Source organism: Rhipicephalus microplus, chromosome 3 (genome assembly GCF_043290135.1).
Source record: "Rhipicephalus microplus isolate Deutch F79 chromosome 3, USDA_Rmic, whole genome shotgun sequence".
NCBI lineage: Eukaryota > Metazoa > Arthropoda > Arachnida > Ixodida > Ixodidae > Rhipicephalus > Rhipicephalus microplus.
The window spans coordinates 44,597,632-44,617,336 of record NC_134702.1 but is presented as its reverse complement, the minus strand read 5'-3'; the positions used below and the strand labels follow the sequence as shown (position 1 = coordinate 44,617,336).

Below are 19,705 nucleotides of genomic sequence, written 5' to 3'. Positions count from 1 at the left end.
CGCGGAAGGGTCGGACGAAACTGCCGCGCAAAAGTGAGCGATACCTGGTTGACCCGGCAATGCGCCGAACTGGACATAAGTACTGATAGCACACTGTCTGCATACACCCCCCCCCCCCCCCAATTTACGGCACGACCCAAAAATAAAAAATTAAGTAAATGAGGCAATCAGCCATTTAGCCAAGTGCTAGATAAACCATAAAGTAAATTCGTAGTTTAGATTGGCACATATAAAATTGAGTTTTCGAAAAAAGATGTCTTCAATTTTTTTTGCTTTTCTTGTTGCGTTCCAATCGTGGCGGTTGTTGATATCGACAACAATAGGTTTTCGACCACATTTCGTTCCAAGTATCGCGACTACTGTGATTTGACCATGCATCGTCTATCAATTTCAGAGACCACAAAGCCGTAATAATGAAGAAAAAAAACGAAGAGAGGGTGATTCGAGAAGAAGAAAATGAAAGGACGCTATTTTCTAGAGTAGCATTAGAAACGCCGAAAATCAAAATGCCGAATTATTGGAATGGGCAAATTTAAAACGCCAAAAATTTAAAAAAAGCCAAATTGTCCGAAAATAGAGAGTTGGATTGGATTGGATAAACTTTTATTTGGTCCTTCAAAACACAGATCACTGTGCTGCGGGCAGCTCCCACGTGGGGACTGAGATGCCAAGCTCCTCAGCCGCCTCGCGGGCTTGGTGGACAGCCCAGAGCTGATCTGCCAAGGATGAGCTGCGGATTGCCGCCTCCCATCTGGCAGAGGTGATGTTCGATATATGAGCGAATTTGGTGCACTGCCAGAGCATGTGTTCTCATGAAGCTATTCCCCCACAATGTGGACAAAGATTACTTGGGTATAGGTCAGGGTACATGATGTGTAACATTTTCAAAGTAGGGTACATCCGCGTTTGCAAAAGCCTTAATGTAAGTGCTTGGGGCCGGGTTATATTTTTGTGAGGTGGAGGGAAAATCCTTCTAGACAGGTAGAAATGTTTAGTGAGCTCGTTATATGTTGTAAGAATTTCCCGGTTATCCCCTTCACCGGTAGAACGCATCCCCGGGAAGGCGTGGTTGGAGAGTTCTCGCGCCGCCTCGTGTGCTGCTTCATTGAGATTGGGAGGGGAATCGTTGATTTGCCCAAGGTGAGCTGGGAACCAACTCAGAAGTTGATGCGTTATGTTCTTGCCTTGCAGTATTCTCAGCGTTTGTTCAGAGACCGTCCCCTTGGCGAACGCCCGTAGTGCTGCCATGGAATCACTGTAGACGACTTCAATGTTATCCATCTTGAGTGCTAAGGCGATGGCCACCTGTTCCGCAATGATTGGGTCTTTCGTCCTGACCGTCACTGAGTTGACGACATGGCCAGCCCCATCGACCACCACTGCCACAAACGCTTTCCCATTGGCGTGGGAAGCCGCGTCAACAAATACGACCCCTCGTTCCTCGTTTGAGACTTGACGAAGTATAGTCCTGGCCCTCGCTACTCTTCTTCCGACGTTGTGTTCTGGATGCATGTTTCTTGGTATAGGAGACACAGTGATATTCTCCCTGATGTTGTCGGAGATATCATTGTAATTGCGTCTGATTGCCATTGGGTGTTGGCCCAGCTCCTGCAGGATCATTCTCCCCGACCTTGTTGTAGATAACATAGCAAACTGTGCTCTCTCTTGGGCTTCTGCTATTTCTTCGAGCGTGTTGTGAATGCCAAGCTCAAGCAGACGCTCGGTGCTGGTATGTATGGGTAGGCCCAGGACCTTCTTGATAACTTTCCTGAGGAGCACATTCAGTGTCTCGGACTCTGCTCTTGACCAGTTGACCATTGCTGCCTCGTACGTGAAGTGGCTTAGAACAAACGCATGCATCAACCTGATGAGGTTGTCTTCCTTGATCCCATTTCTTTTGTTGGCCACTCTGCGTATGAGGTTCACCGCACTGTCTGTTTTCCAAGTTAACTTGGCTATAGATTTGCTGTTGGCGCCACTAGACTCTATCAGCATGCCCAGGACTTTGATGGAGTCGACCCTCTGGATGCCATCCCCTTGATTTGTATGGAGGTGGATGTCTATCTGGTTTAACGACTTCCATCCTCTGGGCTTCGGTCCCCGGCGTGCAGTCCGATACAGTAAAAGTTCTGACTTACTCGAGGAGCACTTGAGCCCAGAAGGACTAAGGTACTCTTCTACGGTGTCAATCGCCTCTTGCAGGGCGCTCTCATTCTGCCCCTCGCTTCCACCTGTGCACCAGATGGTAATGCCATCTGCCTAGATGCTGTGCTTCAATCCTTCAATGCTCGATAATTTCTTTGACAGTCCAATCATGGCAATGTTGAACAGCATTGGTGAAATCACTGCCCCTTGCGGCGTGCCCCTTGCTTCTAGTTCGATTGCTGCGGTCTCGATATCTGCAATCTTCATCACGGCTTTCCGATCTGTAAGAAAGGACCATACGTAGTCATAGAAGGCTTTCCCTAGACCGAGCTTGGAAATTGCTTCGAGTATGAATGAGTGGTGGATGTTGTCAAACGCTTTTTCTAGATCTAGGCACAGAATGGCTCTCACGTCTCTGGTTTCATTGTCGATGACCTGGTGTTTGATAAGCTTCAATGCATCTTGTGTGGATAGCCCTGCCCTGAATCCAACCATATTGTGTGTACATATGTCGTTATCTTCCAAGTACTTGCTTACCCTGTGCAGTATGGCATGTTCTGCAACCTTGCCGATACATGATGTCAAGGATATTGGCCTCATGTTGTCCAAGGTATGGGGCTTTCCTGGCTTAGGAATAAGGATCGTCCTGGCTAGCTTCCACTGCTCTGGCACCCTGCCTTCTTTCCATGCTGCATTGATCATATTGTTACGGAGCTCGCAAACACACGGAAGAGAGAAATGAGCGTATTTCCTATATTTACATGCCAAAGTGACGCTTCAGAGCTGCCAGTCTCTCGCGCGGCGAGTCCACTTCTTTTTCATCGAACTGTTGTCCACGACGGTAGAGCCATGCCCACTGCCTCGTAATATCACCCCCGGCGAACAAAGCGCCGTCACGGCGCCCCTAAGTCAATCAGGACTGGCAGTATAGTAGGGCTTTAGGCGCGACACATGAACAACATCAGTAGATGGTGTAGCAGAGGATGAGTGCGGTTGAACGGGAGTGATGAGGTAGTCGACGTCGGTGACCTTGCGGAGAACTTTGTAGGGTCCTGTGTATCGTGGGAGGAGCTTCTCGCACAAACCTTCACGTCGATACGGCGTCCAGAGTAGGACAAGAGAGTCATCAGGGTAGTCAACGTCGCGGTGCGAGTCATCGTAGCGGACTTTTTGTGCGGCCTGAGAAGCACTGAGCCGAGTGTGCGCGATTTGGCGAGCGACGCGGGCTCGAGAAGCAGCGTCCTGCGCATAGACCGTTGGTTGGATAGTAGCAGAAGGAAGGAGTGTGTCGAATGGCAACGCAGGGTTGCAGCCGTACAAAAGAAAGAATGGAGAGTAGCCGGCGGTGTCATGTCTTGACGAATTATATGCAAATGTAACGTAGGGGAGCATTGCGTCCCAGTCACGGTGGTCAGCAGAGACGTACATAGACAACATGTCTGTAAGAGTTCGGTTGAGACGCTCCGTGAGACCGTTAGTCTGGGGATGGTAGGCAGTAGTAAGGTGATGTTCGGTAGAGCAGCTCCGGAGGATTTCGTCGATAACTTTTGCGAGGAAGCAGCGGCCCCGATCCGTCAAAAGCTGGCGCGGAGCTCCATGCCGCAGAATGACGTCATTTAGGAGAAAGTCTGCGACGTCTGTAGCGCAGCTAGTTGGCAATGCACGAGTTATCGCGTATCTGGTCGCATAGTCGGTTGCGACAGCGATCCACTTGTTGCCTGACACGGACGTCGGGAAAGGTCCGAGCAAGTCGAGGCCAATGCGGAAGAATGGTTCCGGGGGAATGTCGATAGGTTGGAGCAGGCCAGCCGGACGGAGAGCAGGACGTTTCCGACGCTGGCAGCGCTCGCAAGCAGCGACATAACGGCGCACAAATTTATACATGCCAGGCCAAAAGAACCGTTGCCGCACGCGGTGATAGGTGCGTGAAAAACCCAGGTGTCCCGCCGTCGGTGCGTCATGCAGATGTTGAAGAATAGTGGCACGCATGTGTTGGGGAATAACTAACAAATATTCCGGGCCATCAGACTTCATGTTGCGACGATACAGAATGTCGTTGCGAAGGACATATTGACGGAGAGAAGGGTCGGAATGTCCTGAAGATACTCGCTGAATGACCTTCTTGAGGGTTGCGTCCCGGCGCTGCTCTGTGCCGATGTCGTGCAAATCAGATATGGCGAGCACACAAGAATCGCCTTCATGGACAGCGAGGCTAGTAGGGTCCACCGGATAACGCGAGAGACAATCAGCATCTTGGTGCAACCTGCCCGACTTATAAATTACGTCGAAGTTATACTCCTGGAGACGTAGAGCCCAGCGACCTAGGCGGCCAGTTGGGTCCTTGAGCGACGACAGCCAACACAGAGCGTGGTGGTCCGTAATAACTGAAAACTCGCGGCCATACAAGTAGGGGCGAAATTTCGCTACAGCCCAGACCAACGCAAGACACTCGCGCTCTGTTATCGAATAGTTTCGCTCAGATGTGGAGAGAAGGCGGCTGGCATACGCAATAACACGCGTTTGGCCTCCCTGGTGTTGAGCGAGGACGGCGCCGATTCCGTGAGCACTGGCGTCTGTGCGTACTTCAGTCGTCGCAGACGGGTCAAAGTGAGCCAGTATTGGTGGTGAAATGAGCAGGTCGATCAGCGTGGAAAACGCAGCTGCTTGGTCTTGGCCCCACGAGAAGGGCACGTTCTTTTTGAGAAGATCAGTTAGTGGTCGTGCAATTGTAGCGAAATCGCGTATAAAGCGGCGGAAGTACGAGCATAAGCCCACAAAACTCCGAACATCTTTGGTTGAAGAAGGCAGAGGGAAATTCTTGACAGCGCTAATCTTGTCAGGGTCAGGTCGGACGCCAGCAGCACTTACAAGATGACCAAGGATCGTGATTTGTTGTCGGCCGAAATTGCACTTTTTCGAGTTCAGCTGGAGTCCTGCTCGACGAAAAACGGCTAAAATGGTCGACAAACGAGTTAAGTGAGTTTCAAATGTTGGGGAAAAAACAATCACATCGTCGAGGTAGCAAAGACAGATGGACCATTTATAACCACGAAGAAGAGAGTCCATCATGCGTTCGAACGTTGCCGGGGCGTTGCACAGCCCAAAAGGCATAACCTTGAACTGATAAAGGCCGTCCGGTGTGATGAAGGCAGTCTTTTCTCGGTCTAAGTCGTCGACAGAAATTTGCCAGTAGCCCGAACGCAGATCAATAGATGAGAAGTATCGCGCGCCATGAAGGCAATCAAGGGCGTCGTCGATTCGTGGCAGCGGATATACGTCTTTGCGGGTTATCTTGTTCAAGGCACGGTAGTCAACGCAAAATCTCCAGCTGCCATCCTTCTTTTTCACTAAAACAACAGGTGACGCCCATGGACTTGAAGAGGCCTCTATGACTCCTTTGGAGAGCATTTTCTCGACTTCTCGTTGTATGACCTGGCGTTCGGACTGGGAAACACGATACGGTCGCCGTCTAACAGGATTAGCATCGCCGGTATGTATTTGATGACGCACGAAGGACGTTTGACCTAAAGGGCGGTCATCGAAGTCGAAAATATCTCGGTAGGTAGTCAGAACGTGGTGAAGTTGCGCCAACTGACAGGGCAGAAGATCAGGGGCGATCATCATCGTGATTTCGTCGCTAGGTGCGTTTGCTCGGCTGGCTGCAGTAGGGGACGAACAGTCTTCAGGGTCCAATGCCACGATGCTACATGCATCAAGTGGGGAAACGTGGGCTAACGAAATTCCTTGCGGGAGAACTTGGGTCGAACTACTGAAGTTAAGGAGCGGAAGCTGAACGTAGTTGTCCACAATAGTCACGATTGTATGCGGCACAGCAACACTTCGAGCCAAGAGCACATCCACCAATGGAGACACTATGTAGTCACCGTCAGGAAGAGCTGGTGATATCGTTAAGGCAACACACGTGGTGGCTTGCGGTGACAGCCGAACATAATCAACAGCGCACAAGCGGTGTGACGGTGAGGACGGCACAGGTCCAAGTCGAGGCAGTTCAAGTTGAAGAACGCCGGTTGCACAGTCGATGAGAGCAGCATGGGTGGACAAGAAATCTAAACCAAGAATTAGGTCATTTGGGCACTGCTCAATAACTGCAAAGAGAACAGATGTGGGGTGATCGGCGATAGTGATGCGTGCTGTGCACATTCCTGTGATGGCAAGACTTCTTCCGTCGGCGACACGAATAACGCCAGGGGCAGCCGGTGTGAGCACTTTCTTCAGGCGGCGACGAAGTCGGGCACTCATCACAGAAATATGCGCCCCAGTGTCAACAAGTGCAGAAACAGTCAGGCCGTCAACGTCGACGTCGATCAAATTTCGTCGTGTCGGCAGTACAAGGAGAGGATTTGAGGTCGGTACCGAGGATGCAGCTTCACCTCCAAGAGCTGCACCGCTTAGTTTCCCTGGTGAGAATTGAGCGGGGAGGTCGGGCGTCGTCGTAGAGGAGAAGGGGACGACGGGCGACGTCCTGGCGGCGAACGAGACTGGTGACGTCGAGGCGACGGTGAGCGGCTGTGCTGCGTATCAGGGGCATCGCAGGCGTAGGAATCGACGGGCAGAGGCCGGCGGTAGTTGTCGGCGATCGGCTCAGGAGGTTGGAAACGACGGTAGCTATCGGTGCGGCGAGCAGTGTTATACTGGTTTCGGGACGAAGACCAATGGTTGTGGCAATACCGTGCGACGTGACCTATGCGGCGGCAGTTAAAGCAGATCGGCCGATCATCCGCAGTTCTCCATTCGGCCGGATTGCGAGAGCGTGGATAAGACCTTTCTTGGGGTGGTGACCTGGGGCGAGGCGGCGACCTTGAACGGAAGCCAATTGGTCGAGACTGAGCAACGGCGCAGACATCGAAGCCCAAATTGCTCAGTTCTTCCCGCACAATCGACTGTACCAAGCAAACCTGAGGTACTTGCAAATCGACGTGGCCGTTGGCGGGAAGAGTAGGTGTAATTGCTTCGATTTCCCGCCGGACAATTCGCGTAATTTCAGACGCTGGTGAAGACTGCCGATGGGAGGACAGTCCATCTTCGCAGGAGGACGTCGCTGCGGTGTTCGGCAGTCGAGTAAATGATCTTGAAATCCGCCTGCTTTTGGCCAGTTCAAAACGCCGGCATTCCTCAATAATTTCGTCGACGGTCGCACAGTTCCGGCACATTAGCAGGTTGAACGCGTCGTCCGCTATGCCCTTGAGGACGTGGCCAACCTTGTCAGACTCCGACATGTCGTTGTCAACTTTACGACATAGAGCCAGCACGTCCTGTATATATGAGATATACGGCTCTGTGGACGTCTGAGCACGTATAGACAACTCCTTCTTTGCAGCCGCCTTTCGACCGATGGGCTTCCCAAATAAGTCGCGAAGCTTTTCCTTGAAGGTGTCCCAACTGCCGATCTCCTCCTCATGGTTCTCGTACCAGACTTTGGCCGTGCCTTTCAGGTAAAACAGCACATTGGCCAGCATAAGAGTCGGATCATACCGGTTGAGAGCACTGGTGCGTTCGTAGTCGGCTATCCAGTCGTCGACATCAACTTGGTCCGTACCGCAGAACGTTCCAGGATGCTTCGGATGCGTCAGCACGTACGTGGGTGGGGGTGGGGCCAGTGGAGGCGTTGCCGTGGATGGTGCGGGCGTCGCCGAGGCCGATGGAGAGGTGGCCGTGGGATCAGTCCCGTGTTCCATCACGGAAACTCCGATTTGACGACCACTGCGGAGCTCCGTTGTATGGCGCTTCGTTACCCAGCACTCCCACCAATTTGTTACGGAGCTCGCAAACACACGGAAGAGAGAAATGAGCGTATTTCCTATATTTACATGCCAAAGTGACGCTTCAGAGCTGCCAGTCTCTCGCGCGGCGAGTCCACTTCTTTTTCATCGAACTGTTGTCCACGACGGTAGAGCCATGCCCACTGCCTCGTAATAATATCCTTCAGGGTTTCAATTGAATCGTCATCAAGGTTACGAAGGGCCTTGTTTGATATACCGTCCGGGCCAGGGGCCGACCTGCCGTTGAGATCATGCAAGGCTCTTCTGATCTCCTCGATGTTAAAGTCGCCCTCAAGACCTGGATTGGGCCTGCCCTGGTACTGTCTGCTTGGTGGTTCCAATCCTCTTTTGATTGGGAGGTACTTATGCACGAGCCGCCGCACAGCTTGCTGTTCTGTAGTGCGCCCTATCTCTTTATGCAAAATTCGAGCGATAACATGCTTTTGATTTGTTTTGGTGGTGTTTTCGTTGAGGAGATGCCTTAACATATTCCATGTCTTGCAATTGCGCATCTGACCATCAACGGAGTTGCAGATTTCGTCCCATTGCTGCCTGGATAGTGCGCGACAATGTTCCTCGACTGATCTGTTTACCTCAGCTATCTTCTTCTTCAGTCTTCAGTTCAGGCGCTGACCCTTCCAACGGTTCAGTAGTGCTTGCTTTGCCCCAAGAATATGAGCGAGCCGGCTATCCATTCTTTCAACCGGAAAATCTGTGGTAATGGTGGAGGAGACCGATTTGACGTCATCTTTAATCTGTTTGACCCACTGCTCCAAGCCTTGTCAGTGGCCATCTTGTTCCCTTTCCATTCTTATCTTCCTGAACTTATCCCAGTCTGTGAAGTGGAATTTTCTCTGCTTTTTACGCTCCACGGAGAAGGTAGTGGCAAGAATGCAGCGGTCACTCCCTAGGTCTACAGCAAGGTTCATCCACTGGGCCTTCTTGATGTTCCTTACAAATGTAAGGTCCGGGGTGGAATCCCTGCAGCAAGATGTACCAAGCCTTGTTGGTAGGCTGAGGTCTGTGATTAGGGTGAGATTAAGTTCACTGGCACTTTTCCAAAGTCGATTTCCTTTCCCAGTGTTGTACTTGTAACCCCACGTATGATGAGGGGCGTTGAAATCACCTGCTATGACGAGTGGGCATTCCCCGGCGATATTTACAGCTTTCTTTAGAAGCGTCTTGAACCATTGCCTTTGTTCCTTTGGACTGCTGTATATATTAAGAATAAAAATGCTCTGACAGTTGCTGGTACCTGGCATGATCTCTACCATGACGTGTTCCAACCGGCCTGCTTCTATCTTGAGGTCGTGGGTTACGTGCGTTAGTTTGTTGCATACGAAGGTGCAGACTCCCCTCTCTTCAGTATCCCCTATTACAGGCCGGAATCCAGGCAACGTTGCTTGCGGAGAAAGGGTCTCTTGTAATAATATAATATGAGGCTTTTCTTGGCTGCTCCTGATATACTGCTGTAGGGCTGCCTTCTTTTTAAGGTAACCTCTACAGTTCCATTGCCAGATACGAAATGCTTCACGTAGCGCTGCCATCATGGTTATTACATGGACGGCCAGAGCCTGATGCTGCACCTGTCGACAGGTTTGGTACGACTAGTATTGGTGGCCCAAGGGGTGAGTTTGGTGCATGAGGAGGCCTTGCTGTATTCTGCAGATATGCTTCGGCCTTTGTAATGCGCAAAGTCATATGCTCTTCCAGTGCCGCCACGCTTGACTGTAGCCTACCCATCTGCTCGCTAAGATTGGCTACTACTTTGCTGAGCGTGTCAAAGACCTCTTTCATATCTGACATGGTCGTTTGGTTGGCTTCCACGTGTTCTGCCATGACTGCCCTCTTTTTTGTGGTTATCGTGTCCCCCACGTTTTCAGCCACAGGGACATCAACTGGCTGAGGCATTGGCTGTGAAGACTGCGCGCTGGTTAGCTTAGTGAGAAGAATTTTTATTTCCTTTAACTCAGCTGATAGCTTCTCATTCGATTTTGTAAGTCTCGCGTTTTCTTGCTCTAGCTGTGCAATTCTATCATGCTCTGACAGCTTACCTGTCATTACCTCTGCCGCACCGTTGCGCATTCGCTCAGCCCAGCTGCCTTTGGATGTAACTGCAGGCGTCCTCCCCGGGTGTGAAGCCGTGATTTTGAACTGAACGCCAGGCAGCTGGCCATTCGGGTGCCGCCCAGGCTGATCCCGACCCTGATGGTGACCTTGAGAACTCGAGCGCCCCCGTGATTGGGAGCGGGCCTTGGGTCTAGAACCTCTTCTGGAACGCGACCTCCCCCTGGAGTGGGGCCGCCTTTCCTGTTCTTGTGTAGTCTGGATGCTCTGGGTCCCGTAGGCTGGAATAAGCTGCTTGCCGTTGATGTCTGGACTCGATGTGACTGATGCGTCCCGGGCTTCTGCGGCTGCTCGCTATCTTTCCCAACGTCTGCGTCTGACGACGTATGGCACTAAGAACCTGTTCTTGCACTCCTTGTCTGCCGTGGGATGGTGACCATCGCACAGCCTGCATATTGGATTGCACTGGTGCAGGCTATCTGGGTTCTTGATCTCGCAGCCTCTGCAGATGGTTTCAGCTGGGTTTGGACAGACGTCAGACCGATGTCCCAGCTTTCCACAGACGTAACATATATCGATGTTCTTGCGGTAAAGGGAGCACTGCAAAAGTGAAGGTCCATCGTGGGGTGCCGTGGCGTACGCGCTAACCTCGAAAACTTTGCCTCCAATGTCAATTTGCTTGACATTGGTGTTTCTTGAAGCTCTGTCTTGGTCCGGAGTGCTTGCCACCATAATGTTCTGCTGCAAGTTGGAACAGATGATGTCCTGCATGGCCTCCTCCTCTTTGATGCCGGCCGCCAGTACTATCGCGTCTGCCACGGCTCCAGTGCCAATTCTCGAGATATTTAATCCTCCACGTGGTCGTAGCCCAATCTTGCTGAAGTCCTTAGGTAGTGGCGGCATGCGTCCAGCTCGCACGATTGTATGCTTGGTGTCATACCTACTACGACTGGCTCGAGCGTCTCCCGCAACGCCAGCCTTGGTCGAACCCTTGGCAGCAGGAACGCTAACCGCGGCTTGCTTATTCCTCGAGCGTCTCGTTTCGGCTTCCTTCCAACCCATGTCTTCCGTGCAATCCTCTGGAGAGATGTCCTCTCCATCTACTCGGTATTCCATTCTCAGTTGCAGGTCCTGGAACGCGCAGAGCGTTGAGTCACGTTGGCGCCGGGTCGGCGCATCGACGACAATCGCCTCCTTGGTAAGGCTTAAATCTCCTGGTGGCGTTGCCGTGTGAAAATGTCCCCAAAACGGTTTAAAAGTCCACTCACCAGCACAAAGATGGTATCTGCTGATTTCCTGAGAACTTAGGCACACGATGGGACTGAAAACTCAGCGACAAATTCGTGAATACCACAGGAAAGCATTCTTGAAAGCAGGAGCCGATTTTCGCGCGTCCGCACTGGTCGGCACCTAGAGCGTCTCCCAATAGAGAGTTAGAAATGCCGAAAAATCGAAACAGTGATCGAATGATCGAAATACCGAAACGTCACTATTCCTGCATCACCATCGCTTTAGCGGAAGATAAAGAGTCTTGAGAAAATAAAGGTTCCACCAGCCTTAATATGTGGCATCGTTCACCGGCCAGAGCAGAGCAGGAGCAAATTATGTGTTCCAGCGTTTCTTCGGCACCACCTCTGCCCTTGAACAATGTTTATATAGTTCAACTGCGCACAAGAGAAATCTCCCACCAACACTAAATTGCAGGTCAAGATGCGGTGCCTATATATATGGGGGTACCGGTGAACGGTTGTGCAGCGCGTCGTCTCTCGCGGACGAGGGAACGTTTCCATATAGTCCATATAGCTTCCATATAGCTGAAGTTTCCATATAGCTGAAGTGTTTCCATATAGCTGAAGTGAACTCTCTTGACGAGACACGGCATCTGAGATTGCGGGCGCGCGGCGTCGTTTTAGAAAAACCCAATAAACAATTGTATCGGGCCAGTTCGTAAGGATCCATCTTGCTAGGAAGCGCAGCCATGCACTATTACACTGCGTGTTCTGTGTAATAGTGGCTGCGCTTCCTAGCAAGGTAGAGAATCCCGCCGCGCGCCCCCAATCTCTGAAGCCATGGGCGAGAGAAGGCAGCCACTCTCTTGCGCCCAAGCAAATAGGTGACCAGTAAAAGAGCGAGGGATCGTGGGATGCGTCGTCTGCTGCCGGCTTCCGGTTCGAGAAGAGCAGACGACGGCGAACTGCTCCGCCGTAAGCCTCAAATTATTCAGGATTCACGCGCGCGGTCGCCCGTTTATCTTTGTGATGCTAAACCATGGTCGGTTGTTCGGCCGTTGCCTGCTCCAACTCGAGCGTGAAAGGCAAACGCATGTATCGTTTCGCATAGAACGAAGAAAGAAAAATTAGGTGGGCCGCAGCTGTGAAGAGAGCCACAGCGACAAGTAGCCTTTGGGTATATATATAGGGTGGCTAGAATTGGCCTACCTTGTGTACCGAACGTTGGATCTAGATTGTGCGAAGACCATTTTATCACAAGTACGTGTGTATTCCACACTAATAAAAAGCTTACGCATGAATTGATGCGAATATTATATCCAGAAATAAATTGACGCGCAGGCGCGCCTAGCAAAAATTTTATGAGAACGCGCGGGCGAAATCTATACCTGTCATATGAGATGAGCGCCGGCATTGCATCTATATATATGACAAAAAAAAAAGCGCGAAAGCTTAAGAATAAGTTTACACGAAGCACTGGACGAGTCCGTTTGCGTTTATCTTGGCCAAACTGTGCGTCAGGACGGCACACAAAGGAAGAAGCGCGTTAAACAAGCGCAGGGTTTCGATTCTTCGGCGTCGTCTAGGTCTGACTGTATTGTTTAGGTGCCGCCGTGCCGCGTAGCTTGAGTAAAATCAGCGTCCAAATAAGCATCCGACTTCGACAAAGAAATGCATCTTACATTGTTTTGGGACGTTAAACATCACATATCAATCAATCGAATGCATCTTATAGCGCGCTGAAGGCTATATATATATATATATATATATATATATATATATATATATATATATATATATATATATATATATATATATATATATATATATATATATATATATATATATATATATATATATATATATATATATATATATATATATATATATAAGACATCTCAACGCGCTCGACAAATGATGCGCTCCATGCCGATCGACCGACGATTTCGGCTTAAGCAGCAATGCTGAAATGAACTCTTAACACACTGCCAGAGTACTCATCATCATACCCTGAGATCTTTGAAATCGTGATTTTTTTTATCTGCAGTAACGTATTATATAATGAAAACTGTCTTCTGTATCGACTGAACTGCTAGCAAAACTGACAGCACCCCCGAGCAGCATAAAAGCATTGCAGAGAATTTCGGTGTGACAAAAAGTTTCCTTACTGTTCATGGCTTTCGTAGGTGGTCATTGTCGCAGTCGCGGCTAGCAAAAACAAAACAAAAAAAAAACTTCACTGACATTGCACGGAGAGGTGCTTTTTTTCAACGGAGCGGTACAAAAATGCATGGGTGCCGCGGCGCTGCTAACCCGCGGTGGTTCGTCGAACCGGAAGCCGTCGTATCCCACAGTTCCCTGCGACTGCCTATCACCCATTGACCGTCACGACAGAAGCAGGAGACGACGTACAATGCACGCCGACACGCGATACCTTAAGGTATAGTTCCTATAGAATATACTTCTAAGCACTATAGAACTAAGATGCTTCGCACCCGCGGGCTCAAGTTTGGCACGACGCTCGTGCGGCTGAGCTATGCGTTAGTTGGGATAGACGCTGCCGGTGAAGGCTGTTTGTCGCCGGATTTGGCAGCGGCGGCAGACACGTGCGCTTCTCGTTCGACACGGGATTCGCTCACAGGATTTCAAGCTGGACGGTTGTGCCCTCGCGATCTCCGACATCAGCGTAGCTCCCGCCGACTGGTTCGCCCTCCGCGGTCTCCTGACGCCGTGCAGCTCTCGCATTGTGGCACCCCGCCCTTGGACTGCTTCGACCGGATCCCCACTTTCCTATCTCCTTCTTTTTTTCTCTCGCTTGGCTGTCTTCTTCTCCGTCTATTTTCCTTCTATTCTTTTTATCCCTCCTTCCCCCACCCCTATAAGGCACTGCGCCGTGTCGCCTGAAGGCAGACAGAAATTAGGTGCCTTTTTCCTCTTCCCTCTAACCACTACCACCACCATTCGACACGGAGCGCTGCTAGTGAGCAACAGCTACACCGTGACGCTCCACAGATGAAAACTGAGAGCACTGCGCGTGCCTGGAAGCAGGGGCGACGGTGTTTTAACGAAAGGAGCGCCGTCGATATTCCCAGTTACGCTAAGAGCAGTGGCGCCGCTCGACGTTGCTTTTGGAAGCCTTACAACAGCAACAGAAAATGCAAACCAAACACACTACACGCTTATGACTGATGAAAAGAATCTCTTGTTCCGATAGTGCACTACAAAAGAAGCCACTAAACGTTCGAAATAGAAAAAAAGTAGAGCAGCAGAAATAGAGAGCAGAGACGTGGTATGTGCCAACCTGCCCAACAAGCAACTCTCCTGAATCGGATAGTGCCACAGACGGCTGACTTATGCAGATGCGATAACACTTTGCCAAGCGGTATATGCTCCTGCAATCTCACGTGTTCGTTATCGTGATGATGCGACACGATCGAGGTTTGTGCAAACGGAGCCAAGTATTCATGACAATATGGCAGCCAAGATGAGATGATATGGCACCTCTCAAGAAACTAACACTCTATATATGCTCACGCAACATGCTATAGATGAACACATCTGGCAGTCTCTCCAATGTAGACTCTGCCGCAAGCACTATAGGTATTTTATGTATCACCTCAGTGGAATACGTAGTGTGCTTACTAAGGTGCTCGACAGAGCATACGTTGCGATCGGCCCTTGTATATCCTTAATTCTTCGCACATATCTCGATCTCTCCGCATGGACTGCCAAATTTATTGCCACTTCAAAAAAGAACGTATGTTCTAAATGCACTATTTATCTAATAAAAACAACCTTGCTTCCTCAATGTTTCTTGTTGGTCTTCCTTTTCTCTCGCGCACGCTATTAGCGAGCCGCAAAGGCGGGATGAAATCGCGTATTTACAGAAAGGCATGTGAAAGGTTCGCAATTAATAAACTTTTCAAAAAGCATGACATCGGTATACTGCTTCCGTTTGTGATGTTGTATTTTATTCTTTTATTTGCTGTTATAGTTACCCTCCATACGTAGATGGTGACGGCGGCAAGAAGCCGTCAACTACTGGATACATGGGCTTGTATGGAAGTTACGCTACCAGTTAACAAATACTTTGGGCGATGGTTCTTCGAGCAAATGTGATCTAAAGTATACATAGGAAAAGACGAGGTGTATGCAGAGGCGGATCCAGCCACTCACTCCAGGGGAAGCTCTCGCATTGAAGTAGCATTGGATATATAGGGGTGTGGTCAAGACATTTTGATTTAAGGGCGACGCTGCTTACGCCGAGGGTCGAATGTCCCGTGTCGTAGCCACTTCTCGTTTATAGTCCTTAAAATGTCTGCTGAATGGCGGTACTTGTATATGATGAATATATGATGAAAGAGTACAATATGCCGGTACGTGGAGTGTTCGCTAAATGGACGGACAGACGAACGGACGCTCGCCCCACTCATCATCATTCACTCTTTCTGTATGCTGTGATTTTTTTTACTAGCAAAAAACCGCTTCATAGCATAATTATTGTTTATGTGTGCTCGCGGTGGTTTCACACAAATGTCCTGATCGTTGATAGGAGGTGAACTACAAGCACGGAAGAGAGAGAGAGGAGGGTGCTGACGCAGGCTTCGCCCCCCCCCCCCCACCGATCTGGATCCGCCACTTTCAAGAACGCTCTTTTCAGGTTGTGCCCACCTAGAGGTAAAGGGGCTTAGTTCCGTTAGTGCAAACGCTAGGCGAATAATAAAATTAGAGCCCGTTGTTCAGGATGAAAATAACCGATAAAGCTGATTATTGATGAGCTGATCACCAATAAAGTTTCCCAACATGTTGAGTCATCTTTAAGGAAAGTTGTAACACAAAGACACAGGTAGAGCACTCTATGCGTCCCAAGAAAATTCCGCACACGCAACGTCAAAGACGTGCGAACATCCACGTTTAATAGTGTTCAGCCTTTGGAGAAACCGATGTGAGGCCGTAACTGCGAACTGCCGCTGGCGTGCTTTGTGGCCGATACTGGGGAGAATGAGACGAGGTATCTTCGCGTTCCTCTCTGAGGAGCTTTTCTTCCTCGGGGAACACGAGTTTCTGCGGCATTGGTCGTGCCCTTTCGTCAAGGTGGAACACGAAAGGATACAACTAATTTTTCGACAACTTGGTGCTAAGCAGCGCCCGTTGAGTTGTTATATATTATTTCGATTGTTACAAATCGTGTTTCATTGCATCCATTGTTATCGTTATACCATGATATCGCATTGAGTTCTTGTGTACATGTATGCCAACATTGTCATGTATATTGACGCCGCTTTGACGCGTGAGACATTGCGGTTGGGCCTGATTTCTTCCGAGTCCCAGAGATGCACAAAGAGCGGCAACATACTACGAAACTGACTTCCACGTAAGACTCAACGCCTTCGTGCTGTGTCGTGCGCGGTGTTTTCTCCCTCGCCATGGGCTGAACTGGGCGTGCTTCTTTCCTTGGTCGGAAAGGAGGCGGCGTTTCACCTTCCCCTTTCGAGGGCGGAGGTGAATATGGCAATTTTCATTGGACTGTCCTGGCCTCCATTGTTCTTCATGCAGGGAATCCTGGGAAGGCCAGGGCATAAAACGCGAGCGCCGAGGTTCTCCCGACAAGCTCTCACAAGCTCGCAGAAGCTCCCATCATGCTTCCGTCGAGAGATTCCATGATGCTGCTCTCATCATGTAATAACACGCTACCTGTACAAAATGTAAATAAAAATAACTGTCAACAGCTCCGGGCTCCTGTCCTCGACATCTCCCCGAGACTCTGGCTGGTCGCGGTTCTCTGGGGCGGACCCCGGTTACATCACTTTCGCACGGCACACACGAGAACAGAACGTGAGCTGTTTGCAACACTGGTCTTTACAGTGGCCTTGTACACACTGTGGCGGCGACGCTGTTTAGCGGAAGTACGGCACAAGCCTCATAGAGGCGCCTATCCCGCACTCCAGAAAATACGGCTCAAGTTGTGTGGAATTACTCATAATAGCAGCTGGAAACTCACGGAGAAGAGGCCTTCGACGATGGCACGCACGTTTCTTCAGAGTAAGAGAGGGACAGATGAAGTTTCCAATTCTTCCGTACAACCCATGCGCCCACACTAGTACGCATGCATACGTAGTATTCTGTAAAATGTGAGTCACTTGACTCATTTTAATTTTCCTTTGACTTGTAAAATTTGGGTACCCAGGGATCAATTAGATTTTAGTAATTGTTTGTAAGATGTATACACTGTCTTTAACTGTTCTCGATGTTTCGTTTGTGTATTTACAAATCAAGTTGTACGTGGACGTCAGACAGGGTTGGAGGGAGACGAAGAGGAAGAAGGTGTTAGAAATTAAGAAGATGGCTGACACCACAGTCTTTTTTTTTTTAGCAAGCTTTGTAAAAAAATATCTATTATAAGGTACAGTGTGGCCAATCCCCCTTGTGGGTATGAGCCAAGATCTCCTAAACGACAAGACAAGACCCCAGCCTAGTGCAACTGTGTATCATTACAAATTGGCGCAGCCGCGTATACACTCTGTGGGGACATTCAAGATGTGAATGAACTCCACCATTGGAGCAAATCAACGCGGTGGCATCCGGATCTTGACTGCAACGCCTCAAGATGAAGAGGAACTAGCTCTTCCGGAAGCAGTGAGCACTGACGCATTTGTTTCCCATATAAGCACTAAAATGAAGCTCGCTCCAGACCATCTACTTGCTAAAAGAACGGTGAAGATCAACATGAAACTTCAGGACTATGAGAATTTCGTGCTGACGCCAGTAAGAAACGGTGGGAAGCCTGCAGCTACCGCTGCTTCGCCTGACAGTTCCGTCCAGCTGATCAACAAGTTTCTTGAGCTGCACCAAGAACAGAATAGGCAGCAAAATGATTTGATGCGCTTGCTTGTAAACGCGACGGAAAGATTAAGCAGGCCAAGTCGCGAGCACGTGAGTCCTGGCTCACGTTTTACGAGTATGCATACAATGAAAACTACTGGCACAGCGACGAAGATAAAGTGAAAAACATGCGATTATTCTTATCGGGCATAGCAAAGAGTTGGTACGAGTGACGTGTCAACGCTCACAGCAACAAACCGTGGATAGAGTGGAAAGCAAGCTTTCTGAGCTCCTTCAGCGAGAACAGGGTGTTGCTATGGGACAAAGCAATCGCGTTCAAATACAGGTCTAGATCTGCACTCGGCTATTTTTATGGGAAAGGCGCTTGCTACAGCTGGCGGACTCATCTTTGCCTGAGACGTCTGTGGTTCCGCTTATCATCCATGGTTTAAGTCCGGACCTTCAGAAGCAAATACAAATGTGAGGACCCAAGACGGTTGAAGAACTTCTGCAGGGAATTCGAAACCTCTACCTCCAGGACCTAGGAACTCAGCGTCAACCCCTGACACTTGCTGCAAGGAATACAAGGGCCACACGAGCTGAGGAATGACGCCCGTTTGTAAACCGGAGACCTACTGCAACACCCGTGTCCTACCGACAAGGGAGGCTCAGACCATGGCGAAGAGCTAGATGACGAAACAAAAAACTAAATAAAGAGAGTCAAGGCAACATTGTTGTGGGAAGAACTTAAGTTCCACAACGGAAAGTTCACAGTCCCAGAAACAATGGTGCCTCAAATTTCGGAACTCTATCACGACTCCCCCCACTCAGCTGGACATGACGGCTTTTCGAGGCCATATCACAAGATCCGTCAGCGTTTCTTGTGGAAACACATGGAAGAGGACGTTATGCGGTATGCTCATTCTTGTCATCAATGCCAAGTTCACAAAGCTAACGGACGAGATGGTTTTGCCTCAACGTTCCGACGTACCGTTTGAAGTCGTTCATCTAGATTTCGCAGAGCTCAAGAAGAAGGCTGCAGGAGTAAGAAAAACGCAGTCTTTCCTAGTGGCAATAGACCAGTGCACAATAATAGTGTCTGCAGGGCCAGGAAGGGAAGACGCAAATAGTGTGATCACTCTTTTGAGTCTAGAGATGTTCAGGAATACGAAAATAGTAATATCAGATAATGGAACAGCGTTTCTCAGTCAAAGTTTGCAAGATTGGGCGAATGAACGAGGAGTTGTATTGGGACGCTGCGCTCCGTACCAGGAAATGGCATGGCTGAAAGAATAATTCGGGATTTGAAGCAGCTCATTTCAATGTACCCAGGTTTTCAGGGCAGATGGAAGTGCTGCTTGGAGGCAGCTGTTGCTCATCACAATCGGTCGCACACTGCGAGCATCGGCTGTATACCCCATATTTTGCAGCTTTCGGAAATGTACCCGTGCTTCCTGCTGATCAAGAACATTGCTTTGCAGACCGCCTGCAATTGGTGCGAAAAACTAAAAAACTTCGGAAGCCTACCAGCGATACCAGGAAAGTATGAAGAGGAACTTTGACCGCCGCCACAACACGCGGATACCTCAGATACAAATGAACGATCTGGTGCTTGTCAGAAAAGGCCTTCCCGGCACAAAGCAGGTGTACATGGGACCTTAT

General features: G+C 49.7%; 1 protein-coding gene across 1 annotated transcript in view; it reads right to left on the bottom strand.

The window, feature by feature from the left end:
* The window catches only part of Pex2 (peroxisomal biogenesis factor 2), a 126,200-nt gene that overhangs the window by 102,263 nt on the left and 4,232 nt on the right, over positions 1-19,705 (bottom strand). The gene's annotated exons all lie outside the window — the stretch shown is intronic.